This window comes from Odocoileus virginianus, chromosome 2 (assembly GCF_023699985.2).
Source record: "Odocoileus virginianus isolate 20LAN1187 ecotype Illinois chromosome 2, Ovbor_1.2, whole genome shotgun sequence".
NCBI lineage: Eukaryota > Metazoa > Chordata > Mammalia > Artiodactyla > Cervidae > Odocoileus > Odocoileus virginianus.
Genome location: NC_069675.1, coordinates 91,926,527 through 91,950,309, shown reverse-complemented (window position 1 = coordinate 91,950,309; position 23,783 = coordinate 91,926,527). Strand labels below are relative to the sequence as shown.

Here is a 23,783-nt window from a genome sequence, read left to right as displayed (position 1 = left end):
TGGAAAGGCATACTGGTTAGGGCATGTCCAGGGTTTTCTGAAAGATTTAGGTACAGAAAGCAAAGCAAGCCATCAAAATCTTTCTGAAGGATTGAAATAAAAACCACAGTGTCCTGCTTTCTGATTAAAATAGTTACATAATAACAGTAGTTTCTTCAGTTCTTATAATATGCAAGAAGCAGTTTGGGTTGTTTTTTTTTTTTAAAGCATATTATACTACTAACCATAACCATGTTTAAACCTCACCTATCTGAAAGGCTGATAATGTGCTATTGCTAGTCAGTGATCCAGGACGGTCACAGTCAGAGAGAAATGGTGCTGAACCTACTAAACTTCATTACGGTTCAGCGAATGGTACAGCTCCAGGGGATGTTCACATGGCCGACCTTAAGAAAAGTTCAGCCTTTGATCAAGGTTTAGTGTTCCTGGAGCAGCAATGGTACAGGAAAGGGTTTCCATTTTCTGTGCCATAAGGTGCTGGTGTTGATCTTCTTAAAGCCCCAGAGTTTTCTTCCAAGACTGGATTATGCTCAGCAATTAAGGTAATGAACTAGCTGAGGTAACAAAGCATAATGATCTCTTTTGTCCTTTGAATTCTTATGAACTCCACTCATTCACAATAGTATGGCATGCAAAGCTTTTTCAAACTCTGTACTGCTTAAAACTATGTAAAAATGATTACTTCCATTATGCCTTCATGGTTTGACATTTTTAATTTAAACACCTGTAATATTTAAGCATACTTTTCAGAACCAAAATACCCACTCAAAGAATGCTAGCTTATATTCTGGTAATATTTTGACATTCTATATAGTATATTTTAATATCTGAGAAGATAATGTGATGAATCCATTATAAATATATCAAAATATGTATACCTAGGACTTTTTCCTGATTTTTTGTTTTTAAATGCTAAGATTTATAAAAGCTAACATTCTGATATGTAAAACAATCATTTATAAAGCATATTGCCAGTGTTAACACTCTTGAAGTTCCATGTGACCTAAAAATATAAAAGAAAAAAAAATCTAAATTATAACAGAAAACGTCTTTAAAAATGAACTCTTTTATGTTATATTTAGTATATTTTCCCCTAACTGAGAACCTCTTTAGAAAAAGATATTTTTGTGTAGAAATGGCATTTTCTAGAATTTATTGTCACTTACTTTTATTTTATAAATATCTTTTTAAAAAACATCTGGGCACTATTTTTTACATTTTCTCAAATCTTTGCATGTTATAAACCTTTACCACTGCAGAATTTGCTGCTCTCTGATCTTTCATCTTAACACATTTCCAGCCCCAAATTTCACTTCAATCTCACCTCATCTCTCCATACTACATTAACCCCTGGCAATTGCCTTCCAAATGACCCCATTAAGCTGTAATTGCCTCAGCAGGCCTGCACTTTCGCTTGTAATTCTGTACCTCTCATCTCCCAGACGTTCTCTCAGCATCATTTCATGTTCTGGCTCCCTTCACTGAGCTCAGCTTATGACCTCGCTGCACCATGGCCGAAATGACTACTAAAAGCATAACAGAGACGGAATTCCATTACTTATTTTTAAAAGTTCTCTGGTGCCCTAATGTAATATTCTTTCGGGACTGTTGTCAAGGATACCAAGCACCGGCCATTAAAACCTTTTGTTTTCCAAGGCATTCCGTCTTTTATTAATAAATAAAGATAAAGATAATGTGCATCCAGCCGGTGGAAAGTCAGGGTATGTTTGCAATTTTCTCTCTCTATTCCAACCTTATTCTGCCCATAATGTTTAGGAAATACAGATAATAGAAAAAACCTTTTTAAAATTCTACATGTGCCCCACATGATCACACCAGAACCAAAATAATATAGGTAAGAATTAATTAACATATACATTTAAAGGTTTGAGAACCATGCTTTTAAAATCTTACATAAATCACACACTCATTTTTAAGTAATCATATGGATACATTTATGCTATTAGTTTACAAACAAAATTCACAATCACTTCGTGTTAGAATGTCAGTCTCTTACGGGTAAATGAAACTCCCAGCAGACAGTCTCAAAACACTAGAACCAAATAACAAGGAAAACCTAGGCTTGTGGATATTTTAGGGAAGCCTATATTAACCAAGGAAAGAAAAAGGACAAGAAAATATCTTAATATTCTAGGACTGGGAATTAGATAAGCCAATCAGGCACCATTAAAAGGAAAAAGGTGAAATTTCTCTATCATGAACACTGAAAACAGCCTCAGTTACAACTCAGTACAAAGCTAGAAATGACATGAAAATGGAAGGGCTACATTTGTATACAAGGAAGACTACTCTCCCCGCCACCACCACCACCACATATACTAAAGTCGAAGATTGGGATCATATTTGAAACAAATTCGAAATTTGAAACTAGCAAATTCAAACATCAGTAAACCAACCAATCCCCCCAGCCCCCATATTCAGCAATTTTAAAAGGGCTTCAAGAACATAACACAATCAGAAGGCCAACAGAAGGCAAAAACCACAAAATTGGGCAAGGATGAGGCTTCAAATTGAAGTTGCATAAAGAAGAGCTTTGGCAACTAATCCCCATAATCTTAGGTCAATGTGGACCTGATTTCCCCTAAAATTCAACTGCCCTGGCCTAAAAACTGCCCTGTGCATTTCTCTTAAGTCCTCTTCTACCAATGAACACCATTAAGCTAATACACTCTGCTAAGTGCCTCCAAAAGCACATTTTCTTTAAAATTGAAGCTGCTGTTTTCTGGACTAGACCACATTAAATGCAAAATAAAAACACTGGGTGTGTAAATTTCTCCTTACTGGAAGGCTGAGAAAGACTGAATGGAGAGGGGTGAATTCTTTTATGCATGTAATAGTTCAGGAAACTGATATGATGTCAACATGAATGTGTTTTACAATAAAATTGGGTGTCAGAGCCAAAATGGATTCACTGTCTCTGCAGGCCAGAGCACAGCCACTGTTGCCTAGAATTGAGTAAAGTTGTCAACTGAACTGATGTTTAGCTTCAGTAAGAAGGTCTGAAAGAGAAGAGCCAGCATAAAGAAAACCCGCTGAAGCAACTTTTTTTAAGAAACAGCTGATACCTCTAACCCTACCTAAAGGAGGTCAGTTACTTTCTCATTTGAAGGCAGAAGATAAATTGACACATCATCAACAAATAAAGATAAAAATGAATACCTTCAAAATTAGATCTTGACACAATATAAGAAAATACATGCTTTCTGAATTAGGAGTCTCATAAAATCATTTCATATTTCAGATAGGGCATACTGTCTTAAAATTTTCATCTAGATTCTTATTAATAGCACATTAAAAAGTTCACTAAAAACCAAAAGCTCTGACATCAAACTATTTCTACCCACTTAAAATATCCATGCTTTAATGATATACTTTATTCCAATGTTATATTTTACTACAACATTTTTCTAAAGTTAACTCTAACATCCAAAACAGTTAAGAGATTAACTTAATCTCTCTTAATTCTGTAACCAGGACAATCAAGTCTGCCTACAGTAAAGGAAACACAGCCCACCAAATGGCATTTCGAACAGAAGCTGGCTGTGTGTCCTATAGACACTGCTAGCTCAAGACCAAAACAAGTCGTACACAGTAGACTTATACTCCAGAGATTTCACTCTTTTCCTTATTCTCTGTCACTGAACAAACTGAGGTAAGACAACAGTCTAGGGATGAAATAGCAAAGAGGAGGAAAAGCAGAGTGGTTATAAATGTCCTGCTGCAATGGTTATATACATAAAAATCCAGCCATGCATTTCTCTGGTGCCTACCATATCACAAGACCAAGGCAAAAAACATAGTACCTAGGGGGTGCTAGATTAACAGAAACAAGAATAATCTACAACATTTCTCCTATCCCCAAGAACTAAGCATCAACTAAGTTTGATTTTAAAAACACTACATGTAACTCCATGGCTGATTCATGTCAGTGTATGACAAAACCCACTGAAACGTTGTGAAGTAATTAGCCCCCAACTAATAAAAATAAATGAAAAAATAAAATAAAATAAAAACACTGCAACAAAACATTTGAGTTTTTAACAATGAGAATAAATTTAATTATATGTATTCACCTAATCATTCAAATGGTTTATTAATAGAATCTAAGGCTTTGGGCTTAGAATGCAGATAGAATTTGGTAACAAGTCCAAGCTCTACTACTTAATAGCTGGGTGATCTTGGAAAATTTATTGAACCTTACAGATCTTAGTTTCATCACCTGAAAAAAATAGGAAGGATCAACCAAATAACAGTTGATTCATGTGAGAGCTTATCACAGCCCCTAGTATATGGTGGGCCCTAATAAATGTCAGTATATAATAATGCAATAATTTCTAAATAATAATATAGTTAGATGCTATGTAAGAACTGAGCTAACAGCAACAAACTGGACAATTTAAAATGCAACAAGCAAGTAATTCCACAAAGGAAGTACATTTTTGTTCAAATCCTTGACTCCTTGTAAAATGTTCTTTTTGTGGCAATTCAATTAGAATGAGATTCAAAAGAAAGAGTAAGAACAAAGAAACTGCCCTGTAATAGAAATACTTCCAGTCTTTTGCCTTTCACCCCATACATGTATACAACCTCCCAAAAGGCCATATAGCGTATTTTAAAGCTAACATTTTTCAAGTGAAAAAAAATTTCTAGAAAAATACAATACACTACTCATAAAATTATAGTCAATGCACCAAGAAGATCAAGGAGTTAGGAGAGAAAAATGGCCATTCTTTAAAGGAAAGGAGAAAAATTTACTTGGAGATTTAGCCATCGCTAAGGAATAAATGTGTGCTAGGAGTCACTAATAATCCCCTAAAGCATACGTAACTAATAATACAAAAGCCAAGCAGAAAAGATGTGAAAAAAGATGCTACCTATTGTTAGATACTGTCTATAACAAACTGTTAAATACCAATGTAAGGAGGACAGCATTATTTGCATGTGATCAGAATACATTAAATAACTGTAATTTAGGAAGCATCAACAAAACAGACACATTTTCAGTGCTTTAAAAGAAAGCTCCATCCTGGAAAAGTTCCTCCTTTATTCCAAAGTTGTTGCTATCTACAGAAAAATTTTTCTGGAAGACATTTTAAATACCAGCATAATAAGAGACAAGTTACAATTATTTATTTTTACTATCTTCTTTATTATTTAAGATAAAAAGTCAAAGGATAGACCTGTGAACACAAAAAGCATAAAAACAATCCCTCTATCCATGACCACACGTACAAGAAGGCATCTGAATAGCCCCCCATCGAAAATGCAAAATGCTCCCTGTATCCCAGGAATGAGCATCACAAGACAGATGGATAACAGAACACTGCACTGGTCTACCAAGCTTTTGCTTTATACTAAGAATTTTAAGCCAGCAAAATACTTCAAAAGGGAGTATAAATGTATTAGGTGTCAAGAGTTCATTATCTCCATTCCATAAACAGGAAGGTCACTGAAAATACAATCTTGGAATGTTTAAGAATCACCAGCCAATATTATCCCTTTCTTTTATCCGATCTTCAAACTTTCACTTCTTGTTGTTCACACAATGTATATACTTGGATGTTATACAGTCATGAAAAACTAAACACATCGAAAACATCTTCCCTAACTCTATTAGAGTCAGCAGGACCAATATGTTCTCTGGTTTCCAAGCTTTTAAACTCCCCATAGATCTTTGGCTTTTCTCTCTTATCTGCTCATGTTAAATCTTGTTAACTTTTACTATGTAAGAAGTTATAACTGTTCATCCAACACAACTAGAGTTTACAACTACCTGGTAATCAGTGCTTGCCTCTACCCTCAATCTTTCCATTTATCCTTTACTTTCAAGAATACTGTTTCTCAAGAGTTATTTTCCACGTAATACTTTCGAAGGGGGAGATAAAGAATTATATGAGTAAAATTAGCATTTCTTGAGCATTTAATGTATCTTGAGAACTCCTATGTATTCTCTCATTACCACATTCAATCCCAAGTTAAATGTGAAGTGAGTTACATGTTGAGGGGGTGGGAAGGGTGAAAGGAAAGACAAAATATTTGTTTTTATTAAGCTATTTCTTTATCTGTCTTCACTTTTGAATCTCACTCTAACTGAACTAACACAAAGAGTATATTCAACTATCTACAGACTTGTACAACTGACAGATTTTCTGAATCTAAGTACATTTCTCTTTATATATCATGTTGCTTCTTGATTTTTCAGATCTACAAAAATGAGACTCAACTGGTTCTCAAACTTATCATTAACAGTTGAGCACCTACAATGTACAACACATTTGGTGGTGGTGATTTGGTCACTAAATTGTGTCTGACTCTTGTTGACTCCATGGACTGTGGCTTGCCAGGCTCCTCTGTCCATGGGATTTCCCAGGCAAGAATACTGGAATGGGTTGCCATTTCCTTCTCCAGGGGATCTTCCCAACCCAGGGATTAAACCTGCAACTCCTGCATTGCAGGTGGATGCTTTACTGCTGAGACAGCAGGGAAGCCCACAAGGCACCTGGCTATATGCATTTATGCCTAATTTCATATAATCATCACAACCACTCTCTGAGGTTAAGTACTAGAATTATCACCAGTTGAGAAATTGTAAAAGTAACACATAGAAGTTATAAAGTTACTTCTTCAAGACAACCTAGCTGAGAAGTATGAAACTGGGACCCAAATCCATGTTGACTCCAAAGTCCCTATTCTAAACCATTCCTCTCTCATGAGTGTTAAGCTCCAAAAAAACCTCATCTTATCGAGCTGCTTTCAACTTTTCCTTCTATACTGGCAAAACTTTTTCATCCCTTACAGATGATTTCCCTAAAAACTCTTAACACTCTCCCAAAAAAAAATCCATTTCCTTTCTACTTTCAAAATTCTAGCTTATTCTCTTCTAAAATCTTCTTAGATTAGTACCATACATTTCTAGTCTGAACGATACAGTGCCAACTCCCATTCCTAGACTTTCTTCTTTCCAAATATTTTGTGCTTTGGTACAAACAGTGAGAACTGGACCTTATAAAGAAGGCTGAGTGCCAAAGAACTGATGCTTTCGAGTTGTGGTGTTGGAGAAGACTCTCAAGAGGCCCTTGGACAAGGAGATCAAACCAGTCAATCCTAAAGGAAATCAACCCTGAATATTCATTGGAATGACTTATGCTGAAGCTGAAGCTCCAATACTGTGGCCACTTGATACCAAAAGCTGTCTCGTTGGAAAAGATCCTGATGCTGGGAAAGACTGAAGGCAGAAGAAAGAGGTGACAGAGGATGAGATGGTTGGATGGTATCACCTGCTCAATGGACATCAGTTTGAGCAAACTCCAGGAGATACTGAAGAACAGGGAAACCTGGTGTGCTGCAGTCCATGGGGTCGCAAAGAGTCTTAGCGACTAAACAACAACAACAAAGAGCTAGTATTATGTATATCAATTCTTGTCCCTTGACATTAGCAGAGTCCAATTTAATCTCATGAATAACAAAGAACAGCAAGGTGCGACACTAGCAAATAGACAATTATATGTATGTAGATACCTTGGTTACAGCCTAAGACTGTGAGATTTGGTAGGAGATTTTTCACATTCTTGCAAATATATCCTCCTATCATTTCTCATTTACAGTCCAAATCTTCTTGTCTACCAAAGTATGTCTGAAGTTTCTGATGATATGAAGGAGCTGTAGGATGAGCACTACAAATGGGAAGCAGTTTGTAGTTTAGTGCAGTAATTGTTCATACATGGTATTGGCTCAGCTATTAGAATATTTCCACCATTTCAACAGGCTGGCACCAACCATGGGTGCATTTTTTATTTGCTGTCTTTTGGGAAAACTTTAAAAAAAAACAAACACTATGAACGAATATTCTTGACACCCTCACTATTCTGAAAAACCAACTGCAAAATAATTCAAAATGGCCTTTTATCAACCTCAATTATTGGCATCTATATTTCTTTTAAAGTATATTTTAATTTTAATGTCTATTGTTAGATAGCATCACCACTTAGTGAACATGAATCTGAGCAAACTCCAGGGAAGATACTGGAACAGAGGAGCCTGGTGTGCTGCAGTCCATGGGGTCACAAAGAGTCAGACACAAACTAGCAACTGAACAACAACAACAAAAGGTAAAACAGTTCAAAATACAAAAGGTACAATATTTTTAAGTTGTTTTCCTATTCCTGAATGCAAACACATTATTCTCCTCCAGAAGCAAATAATTTCATGTGTTTCATATGTGTGCCTGGAGATATTTTTACATAATACATGTATATATACACATAAACACACTATTTTAAATACATACACAAAGTAAATATATATTTCTATCATTTTATTCCTTTATTAATACATATACACACTGTTCTGTACCTTAATTTATTGATTTAACATATTTTGGAAACTTTCTATATTAGCACATAAAGGGCTTCATCATTCTCTTTTATGGATTATACAGTATTACACTGAATGAGGTAACATAATTTATTTATCGAGCTCCCTACTAATGAACATTTAGATTATTTCCCAGCTTATACTAGTCTAACAAGTGCTATTAGGTATTCCTGAATATATATATATATATATATGTAAGATTTTTATCTGCAAATATATATAAAAGCTAAATTCAAAGAATCGCAACTGCTGGGTCAAAGGATTATGTACATTAAAATTTTTCTTTTGGGATTTACTTATTTTTTATAATTATATTTTCCTAGTGTTATTGGGAAATAATTGACATATATCACTGTATAAATTTAAGGCATATATCTTGTGATGTGATTATGACAATGATTCAAGATAACATCTATCTTTTCATATCAATACAATAAAACAAAAGAGAAAAGGAAAAAATTTTCTCCTTGTGATGAGAGCTCATAGCATTTACTCTCTTGACAACTTTCCTGCATATCATACAGCAGGGTTAGTGATGGTCATGTTGTAACATATTACTAAAATTTTGATAGATATTGCCATACTGCCCACCAAAGAAGGTTATAACAATTTCCACCAGCAATTTGTATGAGGGTCTGTCCCTACACCCTTCTAATCACACTGATACTACGCTTTTTGATCTCTATCAATCTGATAAATTTTTTAAAATGGTAGTTCAATGCAGTTTTACTTTCTTTTGACTCTTAAAAGTCAGCAGAATGTAGTGGTTAAGCATGTGGGTTCTGGGGCTGTCTCCTGGCTCTCTCACTCACTTGGTTCTACATTCACTGTGCAACCACGGGACAGTGTCTTAACCCCTGTGACTCCACTTCCTTATAAGTCATACGGGGCAATAATACTTCAATTTCAAATGTTCTTATGAAAATTAGATGAATTAATATATATGGAGTACCTAGAATTGTGCATAGTAAACACTAGTTAAATGGCAGTTATTTTTTCTTATTTTGAGTAAGGATTGGCAATTTTGTTTGCATGGTTAATAGTTATTTCTATTGCTTTGTCTGTTAATTTTTTCATAACCTTTGTCCTTGTTTTATTGGATTAGAATCCAAAATATATAGAACTGCTACAGATCAATAAGAAAAATAAGCCTAAGATAAAAACAGGCAGAGGATGTAAATAAGTCACAAAAAGAGTAAAAACAATTGGTCTATTATAAGTCTTAACCACTACCACAACAGCATTCTCACCTTAAAAAGTTATCGAAAGATGATGCTTTTGGAGTTTTAGCTTCTGTAATTGCCTCTCCAGCTACATTTCTCAGTCTCAGTTCATATATGTTCTTCTCTCATAGAAACTTCCTCAAACATTCACAACACTAGGCATGCTCTGAAATTATTCTACTTATTTTTTTTGTCTGTCCCTCTGCACCAAAGTGTGTGATCTTTGAGGGCAGCATAATTGTCAGCCATGTTTACTGCTGCATTCCCAGCATCTAGAAGAATCTCTGGTTCAGACAAAGCAAGCAATAGTTACCTGATTGATGATACTGTTTAAAGTTAAACTGAAACTGGAACCCTCATAGAGCACAGTTGGGAAAAGAGTGTAGCCATTTTGGAAAAAAAGTCTGGTAATCCCTCAAAGGTTAGCATGGAGTCACTTTACCACATGATGCAGCAATTCCACTCCAAGGTATATATTCAAGAAAAGTAAAACTATATGTCCACACAAAAACTTGTACAAGAATGTTCTTAACATTATTCATAACATTAAAAAAAGTGTAACAACCCAAGTCTCTATCAATCGATGAGTGGATAAATAAAATATTCACTCAACGGAAAATTATTCTCCAATAAAAAGAAATGAGATGTTGATATACACTGCAACATGAAAGAACACTGAAAACACAATGCTGAGTCAATCACAGAAGACCACGTATTGCATGGTTTCACAGGTTTGTAATGTCAAGAACAGACAAACCTACAGAGATAGAAAGTAGATTAGTGGTTGTCTAGAGCTGGGGGTGAGCGACTGAACTGAATTGAACTGACTGAGGACTGGGGGTAAGGGAAAAATTGGTAGTAAATGGGTATAAGGTTCCTTTAGGGAGGTGGTAAAAATTTTCTAAGATTAACTATTGTGATCGTACACAATTCTGTGAATATGCTTTAAAAAAACACTGATTAGCCACTTTAAGTGGGTGAACTGTATGGCATGTGAATTATATCTCAATGGAGTTTTTTAAGTTAAACTGAACAAAATTTAAACTGAATTCTGATGTTTGACACCCAAGGAATAGAGATATCACTACTATTTTGCTGCAACTGCTGTTTGAAAATGGGAAGAAAAGGGGAGAAAGGAAAGGAAAACATCCCTTTCTTGAAGTGCTAAAACCATCCTGTTGCCTAAAATGATTATTCATAGATATTCCAATTTCATTTTTTTCTTCTCCAAAAGTAGAAGCTGATAACAGAACTGTAAAATACCTATCTTAAACCTCATCTGTAGCAAAGTGGACCCACATCTCCATACACCACTACTCGGTAGGCCTGACACTGCTTCCTGGCACAATGCTAAGACAGGTGAGGACGTGAGCAAAGCCAGCTTTCACTGGTGACTCAGAACTGCTGAGTCCAGGTGGCAGGCAGGACCATGTTCCATCGTGCAATGCCATTCTGGCACTTTCGTAGGAATCTGAAAGTCACATACATTTTATAGTAGTATGTGCTTTAGTTCCTTCATCTTTAAAAAAGAACCCAGGACAAGGTGCCTTTTAAATATCATTCTCAACCTTTAAAGCTACTGTTTTACAAAATAATAGAAGACTCTTTACAGATATCCTATAATCAGCACACTTGTTTTCAGAGCATTAACCTGAGTGTAGACAAGGTAGATTTGTTTCTTATGCCCCAATCTAAAACTTTTTGGTAAAGAAAGCTGCCTATGCAAGCCTTGTTAGAAAAAGTTCTGAGAAAATAAGTATGCTCTAAATAGAAAGGCACAGGCCTTGGAGCCAGATAAGTCTCAGTTTGAAACCAGTATTGTCACTTACTAGCCAAATACTCTTAGGCAAGTTACTTAACTTGGCTAACCCTCAGTTTTCTAACCACAAGACAACACAAATTTATGGTGGTATTATGAGGATTCAGCAAGACAATGTAATATTTTCATCATCACCAGCACTCTTGGCACACTGCAGGAATGTACTGCTGTAAATATTAAATCCTTCCCTCTGTTTACTCCTCTTCTTAACCATACCTCAATAATTAGCACCCAACAATAAAGCTCAAAGGAAAACTTTCTAAGTCAAGCTGTATACCAGAGCATCACAGAAGCAAAATCATACAGTAGTTAAGGTGACACAGACTCTGGAACTTTCAGAAATAAGAACACAGCAGTGTCAGTATTTTTTTAAATCTCACCAAATTTCATCATCATAACCAGACAGAGCAATCAGGGAAGAATAACCTACACATGACATCTTCAACAAAAGTAGGTGACAAGGAATCTTCCCCCAAACCCTAGAATATAGAATATGTTAGTCGCTCAGTCATGTCTGACTCTTTGTGACCCCATGGGCCATAGCCCACCAGTCTCCTCTGTCCATGGAATTCTTTCTCCAGGAAGGAATACTGGAGTGGGCAGCCATTCCCTTCTCCAGGGGATCTTCCCAATCCATGGATCAAACCCAGGTCTCCTGCATTGCAGGCAGATTCTTTACTGTCTGAGCCTACAGGGAAACCAAGAATATAGAAAGGTGTGGCCAAACATCCATTAACAGCAATGGCAACGGCAAAAAGTACAGAGGAACAGCCATGGAATCCACAACTCAACAACAACAACAAAAAATCACTCCCAGAGAAAAGGACCAATGCTCTGTGGGACCCTAGGTAAGTGAAGGCTGAGAATAACTACTGAGATGAAAGGAGTCCGCTCAGGTTCCAAGTCATGTAGGAAAACAAACTTAAAAACTGAAGACTAATTAAATGATATAACTGTCTATCAACCCAATCTCACAGTGGCTTGAACATCTTCAGAGAGATATACTCTGAGGGCCCTCCCCCCAAAACTCTGCAAAGAGGACTTCAACTTCATTCAATAGTCTAGACTGTTATTTTGAAACCATTAGAAATATAAGATAAAATAAATAATATGTTAATTCTGTTAGGAATCTAATATTTAACATAAAGAAGTATAAGATCAAAGAAGGTAACAAGTTAACCTAGTTAAGAAGTACAAATCTGAATTAGAATTATCAATGAGAACTCACTCCCCCCCCCCCTTTTCCTAAAAGCAAAGAATCCAGTAGCAATAAGTACCCATATTATGGTCTTAACATATCATTTCTCAATAAAAAGAACCACAACTCTTTGGAGAAATGGCAGATTCCAGGGTTAATGCAGGGACTATCAAGGTGAGCCTGGCATTTTTGTTGTGCCAGAAAGTAAGAAGTTATTAAAAAAAAAAATCTTGTCAAAAGGACACAGAAGGGGCTCGTGTAGGACAAATGTGGAGCAGTTTCAGCATCAAAAAGTATAATGCAACTGATTAAAACACACTGCACATACAAAAAGCCAAGACTTCATAATAACAACTAAAAGAAAGAGCGAGCAAAAGAAACAAGTGGAAGTGTATACACCACTGGAGGATTTTAAGGCACTACCTCCTTATGCTGGAAACTGATCAGTAAAGGGAAAGAATTAAGCATTTCATACTGCCTGAACTGTATTTCAGGGAAACCAAACAGCCCTAGTGGATCAAATAAAGCTCTCTGAAAGAGTTCTGGCTAATACATGAAGAAGGAAAAACATAACTGGAAATTATCATTTTAATCCCTCTGTTGTTGTTGTTCAGCTGCTAAGTCATGTCCGGCTCTGTGACCCCATGAACTGTGAGCTTCCTTCCCCTTCACTACCTCCCAGAGTTTGCTCAAACTCACATCCATTGAGTCAGTGATGCCATCCAACCATCTCATCCTCTGTTGTCCCTTTCTCCTCTTGCCCTCAATCTTTGCCAGCATTAGGATCTTATCCAATGAATCAGTTCTTCACATCAGGTGTAATTCAGTAATTCACTATTCAATTTTTTAAAACAGAAAAAGAATCAGTAATCCAGAATGTGAGGCAGTCTACGGGATAACCATTTGGTTTCCATCTGGTTTCTTCAAAAAGCCAACGGTATATGGAAAAGCACAGTAAGGGGGCAGGGGTATCTGTTCTAGTGTAAAAGACAAGAGTCATAACAATCAAATATAGTGAATGAACATTTTTGGATCCCAATCCAAACAACCCAACTGTAAAAAAGACAAGTTAGACAATCAGAAAACCTAAACAGATATTAGATGACATTAAGAGTCTTATTAACTGAATAACTTTCTGTTAATTTTATGAGGTGTGAAAATGGCACTGTAGTTTTTATAAAGAAGAAAACATCTTTTTTAAAAGCAAACAGGTATTTCAGGAGAAATAACATGGTGTCTGTAGTTAACTTTAAAATATTCTGGCAGGAAGTAAAGTTGTGGGAGGACATATGAAACAAGAATAAGATATTGATGGCAGTTAAGTCTGGTTGATGGTTTTATACAAGAGTTCATTGTGCTCTCTACTTTTTGATATGTTTGAAAATTTTTATAATAACAGTAAAACATGCAAATCAATAAATAAGAAACAGAGATACCAAAAAAAAAAAAAAAAAACTAGTGTGAACTCTCAAATCAGACTGCTAGGAGGCTGAATCTAGGTCCACCACTTAACTGTGTGAATTTAGGCAAGTCATTTAACTTTCTTTAGCATGGTTCTCCTTCCAATAAATGGGAGAAAGAGTACCCCCATTTATTAAGTTTGAATGAGATAATCCATATAAAGCAGAAAGACTGTTTCTAGTACATTAAAAAAAGTCCAGTAAATGTCAGCCATTATTATCATAACTATTAGTAATAATATTATTGTAGGAGATGTGGTTGCAAAGACTCCTGAATAGTTCTTAATATAAAGGGCCAATATTTATTTTTTGTCAAAATTATTTCTTTTTCAAAAGCACATTTAAATATACAATACCAAACATCTACAAATAACCATTTTTCCTTTTCTATTATTCAGCTTTTTGAAAATTAATAAGTACAAACATTGCTATCACCATGTAAGAGCAAAGGTCAACTGTTTCAAATTTTATACTATTATTCAATTAAAGTGACACAGTGTTATGAATATTTTATCTATAATTTATGGCTCTTGTTTTTTTAAATTTTCTTTAAAATGATACATAAAAGAAATTATACAGCTAATAGTAAATCTAAGAAATATACAAAGCAATCTTTTTTTCAACTAAAAGCTGAAAATAGTTTTCCCATTTCTAAACAAATAAAATCAGTTTGGTGCTCATAATACATCTGCTTTACATAATACAAAAAAAATCCCTTTTGTAAATAAAAAATTATACTGAGGTCTACAGAGCTGAGGCAACTGAGAAATTTTTCCTTTCACTTTTAATCAGGCTTCCTGTTGTAAGAGCTCAGCAGACAGTGACGCGAGACACTGCCTCCCAACTTCGGTTCACCTTTGCAGTTCCACAAGGGACACCATGTCAAGATTGTTCAGCTTTTTTGATGAGTGCTGCGTGGGTAACTAATGTGTAAATGCAGATACGTATAGAGAGCAGTTTTGACAGTGATGTATTGCAACTGGTTCCAGATGTCGGTAAGGGATGCTTGGCCAGGCATCTGGGGCTGCACTGCCACAGAGCAGCGCCAGGACCAAGGCAACCTTCCCAAGACCATGGCACTTTAATTCTTCAATTAGAATCTTCTTAAAACAATTACTTTTGCTTCTCCTCTTTCAGAAAAACACTAAAATATTTCTACTTTGTTGCTTGTTTTTTAAATTTAAGGAAAGGGAGGTTGAAATCTCAAGCTTCCTAACAGTTTGGCTGAATGAAAACTTAGAGCAAACTGCTGAGATATTCCAAATTAAGCACATATTCATGTTATACCATGAGTATTTTAACTAAATTGCACCAAAATGAGTATGTACAAGGTTTAATTTGTACATCAAACTGATTAGCAAGGTAAATGCTGAGATTGTTCATCTAGTGATACTAGAATTCCTAAGATAATCATTAACAGGTACATATATCAATAATTGGTTATCAAATTATCAAACTTATCTCTCCTTTTGCTAGCTATAAACTTGACAAGTGAATACTAGCTGAAGAATATGTATTGCATTTGCACTGACTTTAAGAACTAAATGATAAATTTTCTAACAATGTATTTTCAAAATAAAATCCTAGAAGGACTGACAAGCAGCCTGTGAATAAATGAAATTTCTGGGCAACTGGTTAATGGAGTGCAGAAGTACACAAAGATTTCCAAAGTAGAAAGACATTATTACAATCATGCAATGAATAGCCTTTAACCTTTAAAACTGATAAAGTTGCACTTTCTGCATGAAAAATGTTGTAGCATAGCTCCAACATAAGCATTTGGTCTAATGGGAATATTTTCAAATAACCTGTCTGTCTCCCTCTTCTTTCAATACCAAACTCTCTGCTCCAATCAAAAAACTCTCAGGGGATCACCTACAGCTACATTCTCTCCATGTGGTTCTGCTATAAGGCATTTTCTCATTGATCAAGGGAACTGGAGAAAGCTTGCGTTCTGTTTACCCTAGAACAAAGAAGGTGACTTATATTACTGATTCTCGCTATTAAATCAAAGGTTTTAAAATACTTTTAATGGAAATAAAAGCAAACAGATCTGTCAGAACGATGTTTAGAACTCTATGTTCCTTTTGATTTCTTAATAAATTAAATAAATTGAACATTCTAAATACATTACAAAACTTTTAATCTGTGAGAGAACCTTGTGTTCAGTAACTTTCTGTTATAAATAAGCTGTTTAACTACAGCCTGAAGCTGCTTTGTTTGGTCTACTATAAGTTGATATGCTAATTGAAAGGTCAAGAGTAGTTTTAAAAACTGACCAATCTTATTTTTCCAGATGGATCATCAAATTTATTTCTAACCTTGCATTTAAATGATCAACCAGTAAAATTTTATTACAGTCTTAGAATACATTAAAGAATGGTGCCAGATAGCAGAAGAGCTGTAAAGTATTTATTCCCATCTCCCCTTTTATAGGGTTCTGTTATGACAGATTTTTATTGTGACATGCATAGCAAAAAGCCACAACTTAACCTTAATTTCGGTCCTATCCTAAATATTATGGTTTTGATTTCTAATAAATTATGTTTGACAAACAAAAATATAGTCAAAGAATTTCTACATAAACCATTAATTACTCTGAAATATGGAAATTTTGTCTAGGCAGTGCAATTGCATATATCAGATCTGGCAAGTCAAAAATATTGCTGCCTAAAGAAAATATGGATGCAAGTATATTTAACTGAATGACTTTTGTGTTTTTCTTGTCAGTTTACTAATAATTCAGAAGAGTTCCTCAGAAGAATTCCTCTAGACAACAAACTAGTAATTCCAAAAAAAGCAAAATACAAATGACTATATCCAAAAGTCCAACTTAAAAACTACTGGCATCTATACCCAACACATAAAGACACAGTAGACTAAGGTCCTAAGTGAATTTAGTTTCTGATTTTGAAAACTAAGTGCATAATTCCAGAACTAAACTAAGCACAGTCTTATTGCTGGTGGGCAGTGTAAATTGGTATAACCATTTCAGAAAGCAATCCAGCAACCTCAAGTAAAGTCAAATATATATATACTCAATAACCCAACATTTTCATTTCTAGTTATGAACCTCAGAGAAATTCTTGCCTGTGGATAGGAATATGTGTACAAGTGTATTTAAATGAGTAAAACTTTGGAAATAATTTAAGCATCCATCAACACTGAAATAAACATGAAGTTTATTTGCAAGATCGAATACTACAAAGCAGTTAAAATGAATGAAACTGATCCACAGTTATCAAACTGGATAAACCTGGAAAACAATGGTGAGGGCAAAAAGCAAGCTACAAAACTATACACACATACACATATATATACACACTGCATATATACATTTTATTTAATAAATTCTAAAAATACTAACTATATATTATTTAAAAAGACACAAATATATAGTGAGTTTTTTTAATTCAAATGAGAAACAACATGCACCAACTATAAGATAAGTACCACTCAAGTACTCAAGTAGAGATAGGAAAGTTAATGGGCCGATGGGATGGAATCTTCAATCATATAGAAACTGTTGTTTTTTTCTTTTTAATAAATATCTAAAGCAGATATTAAGCAGTCTTAATATTTAGTCAATTTAACAAGAGGGAATATGGATGGCCATGTGCTTGAAATATTTGACAATTAAAAGTTAATGTGTAAAAATTCCAAATACCCTACAAAACCCTTTCAGTTCAGTTCAGTTGCTCAGTCGGGTCCAACTCTCTGTGACCCCATGGACTACAGCAGGCCAGGCTTCCCTGTCCATCACCAACTCCTAAAGCTTGCTCAAATTGATGTCTATCAAGTCAATGATGCCATCTAACCATCTCATCCTCTGTTGTCCCCTTCTCTTCCCACCTTCAATCTTTCTCAACATCAGGGTCTTTTCCAATGAGTCAGTTCTTTGCATCAGGTGGCCAAAGTATTGGAGTTTCAGCTTCAGCATCAGTCCTTCCAATGAATATTCAGGACTGATTTCCTTTAGGATGGGCTGGCTGGATCTCCTTGCAGTCCAAGAGACTCAAGAGTCTTCTCTAACACCACAGTTCAAAAGCATCAATTCTTTGGCACTCAGCTTTCTTTACAGTCCAACTCTCACATCCACACTTGACCACTGAAAAAACCACAGCTTTCACTAGACGGACCTTTGTCAGCAAAGTAATGTCTCTGCTTTTTAATATGCTGTCTAGGTTGGTCATAGCTTTTCTTCCAAGGAGCAAGCATCTTTTAATTTCATGGCTGCAGTCCCTTTACTTCAAAACCCTTTATAAAACCTTACAAAACCCTTTACTTTAGAATTTCTCCTAATACCTCAATCAAATACATTCATTTACACATTGTATAACTTCATTAAGTCAAAAATTATTTCCATAATTGTAGGACAGAGCAATCTGTTCTCCCCAATAAGGTCTCACACAGAAGCTAAACTGTCTAAATACTTAGTACTGATACTACCATTATCTTTTTTGTAGCATTCATAATCATAGATATGAATGATCATAGAATGAAGATCATAATCTTTCAAAGGAAAGATTTCTCTAATCACCAATGACCCTCCATTAATCAGTAAATACTTCAGACAAGCTAGAGTCAGCAAGCAATTATAATATCTGAGTTTTAGTTCTATCTGAAACTTCACATAAAAATATTTTAAGGAAAGAGGAAGGTTATTTCTATATCATACATGACAAATAATCAAGATATAGAACAGTAAACAAATTATTTGGATTTCAAGCAAGGAAGCTCTTTTTTTCCCCAAATAAAGAATCCTACCTATGAAAGATTAGATCATGAAAACATTTAAAGTAGGTAAAAATCATTCCCAGAAAGAATTTGAAAAGACTGCAGTGAATATGAAGGAACTTATTAAGCTAGAACCTCTATGTGCTACATACAATTTTAGCAGTTTTCTCCTGGAATTAATTTCTAAGTTTTGGAAATATTAAGTTAAATATTAATGTACTGCCTTTCACATTCAAAGATACTATGCTAGAATTGAACTGGTTGAAAACTGCCCCCCACAGTTAACATTAAAAAAGTGCCTCCTAATGCAAAATTAAATAGGCTTCCAAAATATTCTAGTGAAGACTCCAAATTAGAATCTAAAATAAAGGAAGCTACTACATTGAACTTAGTGATATTACAATTATGGATTGATCCTTTAAGTGTCAAAGCTGAGAGCAAAAAATACAAAGAAAAATGGATACTTATTAGCTATAACATCAGAAGTAAGCAATGATGCTTATTTGTAAAAAATTATAATACTTTCTGGCATCACCAACTCAATAGACATGAGTTTGAGCAAGCTCTGGGAGTTGGTGATGGACAGGGAAGCCTGGCATGCTGCAGTCCATGGGGCTGCAAAGAGTCGGACATGACTGAGCAACTGAACTGACTGATTATACTTCTTAAATCAGTGGTTTTCAAAGTATAGCCCAGGTACCCTCAGGCCCCTAAGGTATCCTCATGGTTCCAGCAAGGTCAAAACTATTTTCAAAATATTACTATTGCCCTTTATACTCTCATTTGCTCACGAGCATTCAATGAAGTGTATTGGGGGCCACATGAAGTATGATATCACAACAGATTGATACAAAGCAGGTGAGAATCCAGCTGCTGAAGTCAGACACTGAAAAGAGTTGCCAAAAAAATGCAAAACAACGCCACTCTTTTAACTAATTTTTTCTTTTGAAAACCATGAGTTTTTTTTTATTTTTAAAATATCAAAATGCAATTAGTTTATTACTGTTATTTTAAAACAAACTAATAACTTTTAAAAATCTCTAGTGTGGTGATTATTGATAGATCTAAACTACATAACCAAAAGATCTCTAGGGTTCTCAAAAACTCTATACAGCACAGAAAAAGATCTTGAAAACATAAAGAGAGCCAGTGACCTATATCTTAGAGCTCATATGAGCATGAAATGAACTAATGCAAGAAAAGAACTTCTCACACGGCATGGCAAACAATAAATCCTCAATAAATGGCAGCTGTCAATGTTATACTACAATAGCTGGGACTACTGATAGCATGTTGAGATCCAGATTCTTGGGAGTTTAATTGTCTCCCATTCTCTAGTAAGCAAACAGTATTAAAAACAAACAACGCAAAAAACAAAAAACCTAACTATTAGTAAAAATTTAATTCATCACATATTCAATATATTCAGATCTATGTATTTTCTTTCTAGACCTGATGTCTTTCCTTACAAAGTAGAAAGGACTAAGTCCCTAAATATACCATAGAGTCTACTAGAGTTCTCTTTTCTTTTGAGCCACCAGGAAAAGAGCAACAAGAAGCCCGTGTCCTGTGCCATGCACAACAAATTAATTAGGATATTTCATTCTCATGAAATTAAAGCTATACCTTTCTTTGAAACATAAGATCAATACAGGCACACTGAGTAACAGAACTGAAGGGCCTTTGAGCAAGTTTCTGATCAGATCCCTGACTGCAGGCATATCTAGACCAATTGATGCTGAGAATCACAAACTGAGTACTTACTTTTCACACTAGTGGTCAAGGAGCTCTTCCACAAAGTCAACCAAAATCTTACCTGCTTTCATTCTAAGGTCACTTCTTTATGTTTCAACTTTTATTTATAAAGATAAAAACAAATATGAATTACAAAGAAAAATAATAATAGTAATAGTAAATATAAAGTATGAAGAAAAATAATGATACTTAATAGTATACAGAAACCAAATACCTGGCATTGATCTTATAAAAACTCTTCAACCCTTTAGGGTTGAACCCTTCTTTCATTCCCTTAACCCTTCTTTTCTACCTTCTAAACTCCAAAATAAAACCATACTGGATCTCTTAAATTTTTCCTTAAAAAAAAAAGAAAAGACTGAGTCAAAGTAGCTACCACAAAAACTTCATCAAGGTGCTGATGGATTATTTAGCCCTCTAAAACTTAGAAATCACATGACATGTCAAATTGTTCCCAAAAAACAAGGTCCAACTGGATAGCACAAGGAACTATATCCTGTGATCAACTACAATGGAGAAGAATATTTTAAAAAAGGATGTCTATGTGTATAACTTGAGTCCTTTTGCTGTAGAAACTGGTACAACATTGTAAATCAACTACACTTACAACTACACTTCAATAAAAAATTAAATTAAAAAAAAAAAAGATTTCCAGGAACTTCCCTGGCAGTCCAGTGGTTAAGATTCTGGGATTCCAATGCAGGGGCCAGGGTTTTGATACCTGATTGGGGAAAAAGGATCCCACATGCTGGTGGCATGGTCAAAAAAAAAAAAAAAACTGTTCCCACATCTAAAGTAAAAAATATTCTTTAAAACTATCATCAAAAGAAATGATCTCCCCTTAAAAAGGGCCATATTAACATTATACATGTTAATAAGTTTCATCTTTTTAAAACTGTCTTTGCAACTTAAAATCAGCATTAAGATGAAAGCAATGACACATCATAACACACAGAGATACATAAAAAACATTTTCTAAGAAGCGTTACAGGTGAATATAAGTATATACACAGGGTTATGGCAACTTTTTAAATAATGTATATATTTTCATATACTCCACAGTGACTAGGAAATGTCAATAATCAGCAGCAATGGTAATCATTAGCAGGGGAACCAAGACATGTTCATCCCCTCCCCTCTTTCTCACAACTGTATTTTTTCTTTAAAAAGTACTTCTACTTCTTTATTTGCACCTGCCCTAAGTTGCAGCAGGGCTTCCCTGGTGGCTCAGGGATGGTAAAGAATTGTAAAGATGGTAAAGAATCTCCCCACAATACAGGAGACCTGGGTTTGATCCCTGGGTTGGGAAGATCCCCTGGAGAAGAGAACAGCTACCCGCTCCAGTATTCTTGCCTGGGAAATCCCATGGACAGAGGAGCCTAGCAAGCTACAGCCCATGGAGTAACAGAGTCAGACATGATTGAGCAACTAACACTTTCACTTCAGTTGCAACATGTGGGACCTAGTTCCCTGACCAGGAATGGAACCTGAGACCCCTGCATTAGAAGCACAGAGTCTTAGCCACTGGACCAGCAGGGAAGTCCCTCACAACTGTATTTCTGAGTTTCACACATCACAGTGGGCTCATAAAACATGACTGTACTCTGAAATGTCACATAAAAGATTCAAACATAGGCAGTGAGACAATGAATGGTAGTAGTTACTGACAAAGAAAAATTTGCATCCTTTTTTAAGCTACTTAGCAAAAAACAGGGTTTTCCCTGGTGGCTCAGAAGATAAAGAGTCTACCTGTAATGTAGGAGACCCAAGTTCGATCCCTGGGTTGGAAAGATCCCCTGGAGAAGGGAATGGCTACCCACCACAGTATGTTTGCCTGGAGAAATCCATGGACAGAAGAGCCTGGCAGGCCACGGTTCACAGGGTTGCAAAGAGTGAACACGACTGAGAGACTAGCTTTACTTTAGCAAAAAACAACAGTAACAACAACAAAATCCACAAGAGTACAACTGCTGAAATGAATGATCTATTAAATCTTCAAATTCAACTACTGATTAAAGTGTGTTTCACAGGTATGAAGTACTGAATTAAGGCTGAAGATGTCACAATATATTATGTGAAGTTTTTAACTAATAATCCAATATAAGCAGCTACAACACTGAGATGATACCCTGTATGAATATACAGGAAAATAGTAATGAAATACATTTATTAGATTATACAGCTTTTCTTCTACTATGGTCAAATTACAATCAAACTTTTAAAACCTTTTCTAAACTACCAAAAATTTTGTGTATAAAAATGTCACCTATTAGAATATATATCATGCTCAGGGAAATATAAAGCTTCAACATGAAGAAATATATATACATTTTAGAGTTTCTAAAGAGGTGCTCTCCCCTTCAGCAGAAGTATTATTTACAATGAAAAACCACATGTAGGCAAGAAATGTTTTTAAACTCGGCAGAACAACAACAAAAGAGTACCTCCTTTAAAAATAATCATCAATGATCAACAAAATAAAGGATTTTCTCAGATCTTCTGCACAACAGCCCTAGAGGCAAAAAAAAAACACTCTCAAGGCTGCTTGCAAGCACACTCCTTACCCCACCGCTCATCAGGCAATAGGATAAAGTCCATTCTTTTATTAAGGCTACACAGTGTATATGCTGGAGTTAAAAATATCTTCACAGAATTTTTCTAACAAAAGAATATTAGGTTCACAAGCATGTTAGTTTTCCGCCACTGTTTAAAACCTACCTTTAAATATTAAATTTTAATTCTACTTATTTAGGAAAAATTACATAATTCTTCACAACACAGTTTAAAAATAACTCCACTATTAATGCAAGCCCTTTATTTAATCACAGGCTAATTTACTCCTGACAGAAAGTAAATTCCACTATTTTCTGTGAGGCTTTATGAAATTGCCATCATTTTTAATTAATTCTTAATTAAAATATATTACACCACAGCTTCTACCCATCTCTCTTGATATTCTAACATAATCAATTCAAGACCATTTACATATCATTAATTAAAAGCCTTCCTCTCTCATCCTTAAAATCATAATGAGGCTCTATTTCTCATTAGCAGCCTTTAAGGGATAAAATAACAATAGAGTCAAGAATGAATGGTAATTTTAAAAAATAATAATTTATGCCTTTAAATACTATATAGTAGACAGTGCTATTTTCAAAATTTCTCAACTCTGGTGGATTACTGAATTCTTTCTGTAT

General features: G+C 35.0%; 1 protein-coding gene and 1 long non-coding RNA gene across 4 annotated transcripts in view; one reads left to right on the top strand and one right to left on the bottom strand.

The window, feature by feature from the left end:
* PBX3 (PBX homeobox 3) overlaps positions 1–23,783 on the bottom strand; it is a 215,244-nt gene that overhangs the window by 125,715 nt on the left and 65,746 nt on the right. The gene's annotated exons all lie outside the window — the stretch shown is intronic.
* Positions 11,804–16,131, top strand: LOC139037400 (uncharacterized). The gene is made up of 3 exons (XR_011490176.1): positions 11,804–11,886; positions 12,103–12,284; positions 14,887–16,131. It is a non-coding gene; the product is annotated as an uncharacterized lncRNA (long non-coding RNA).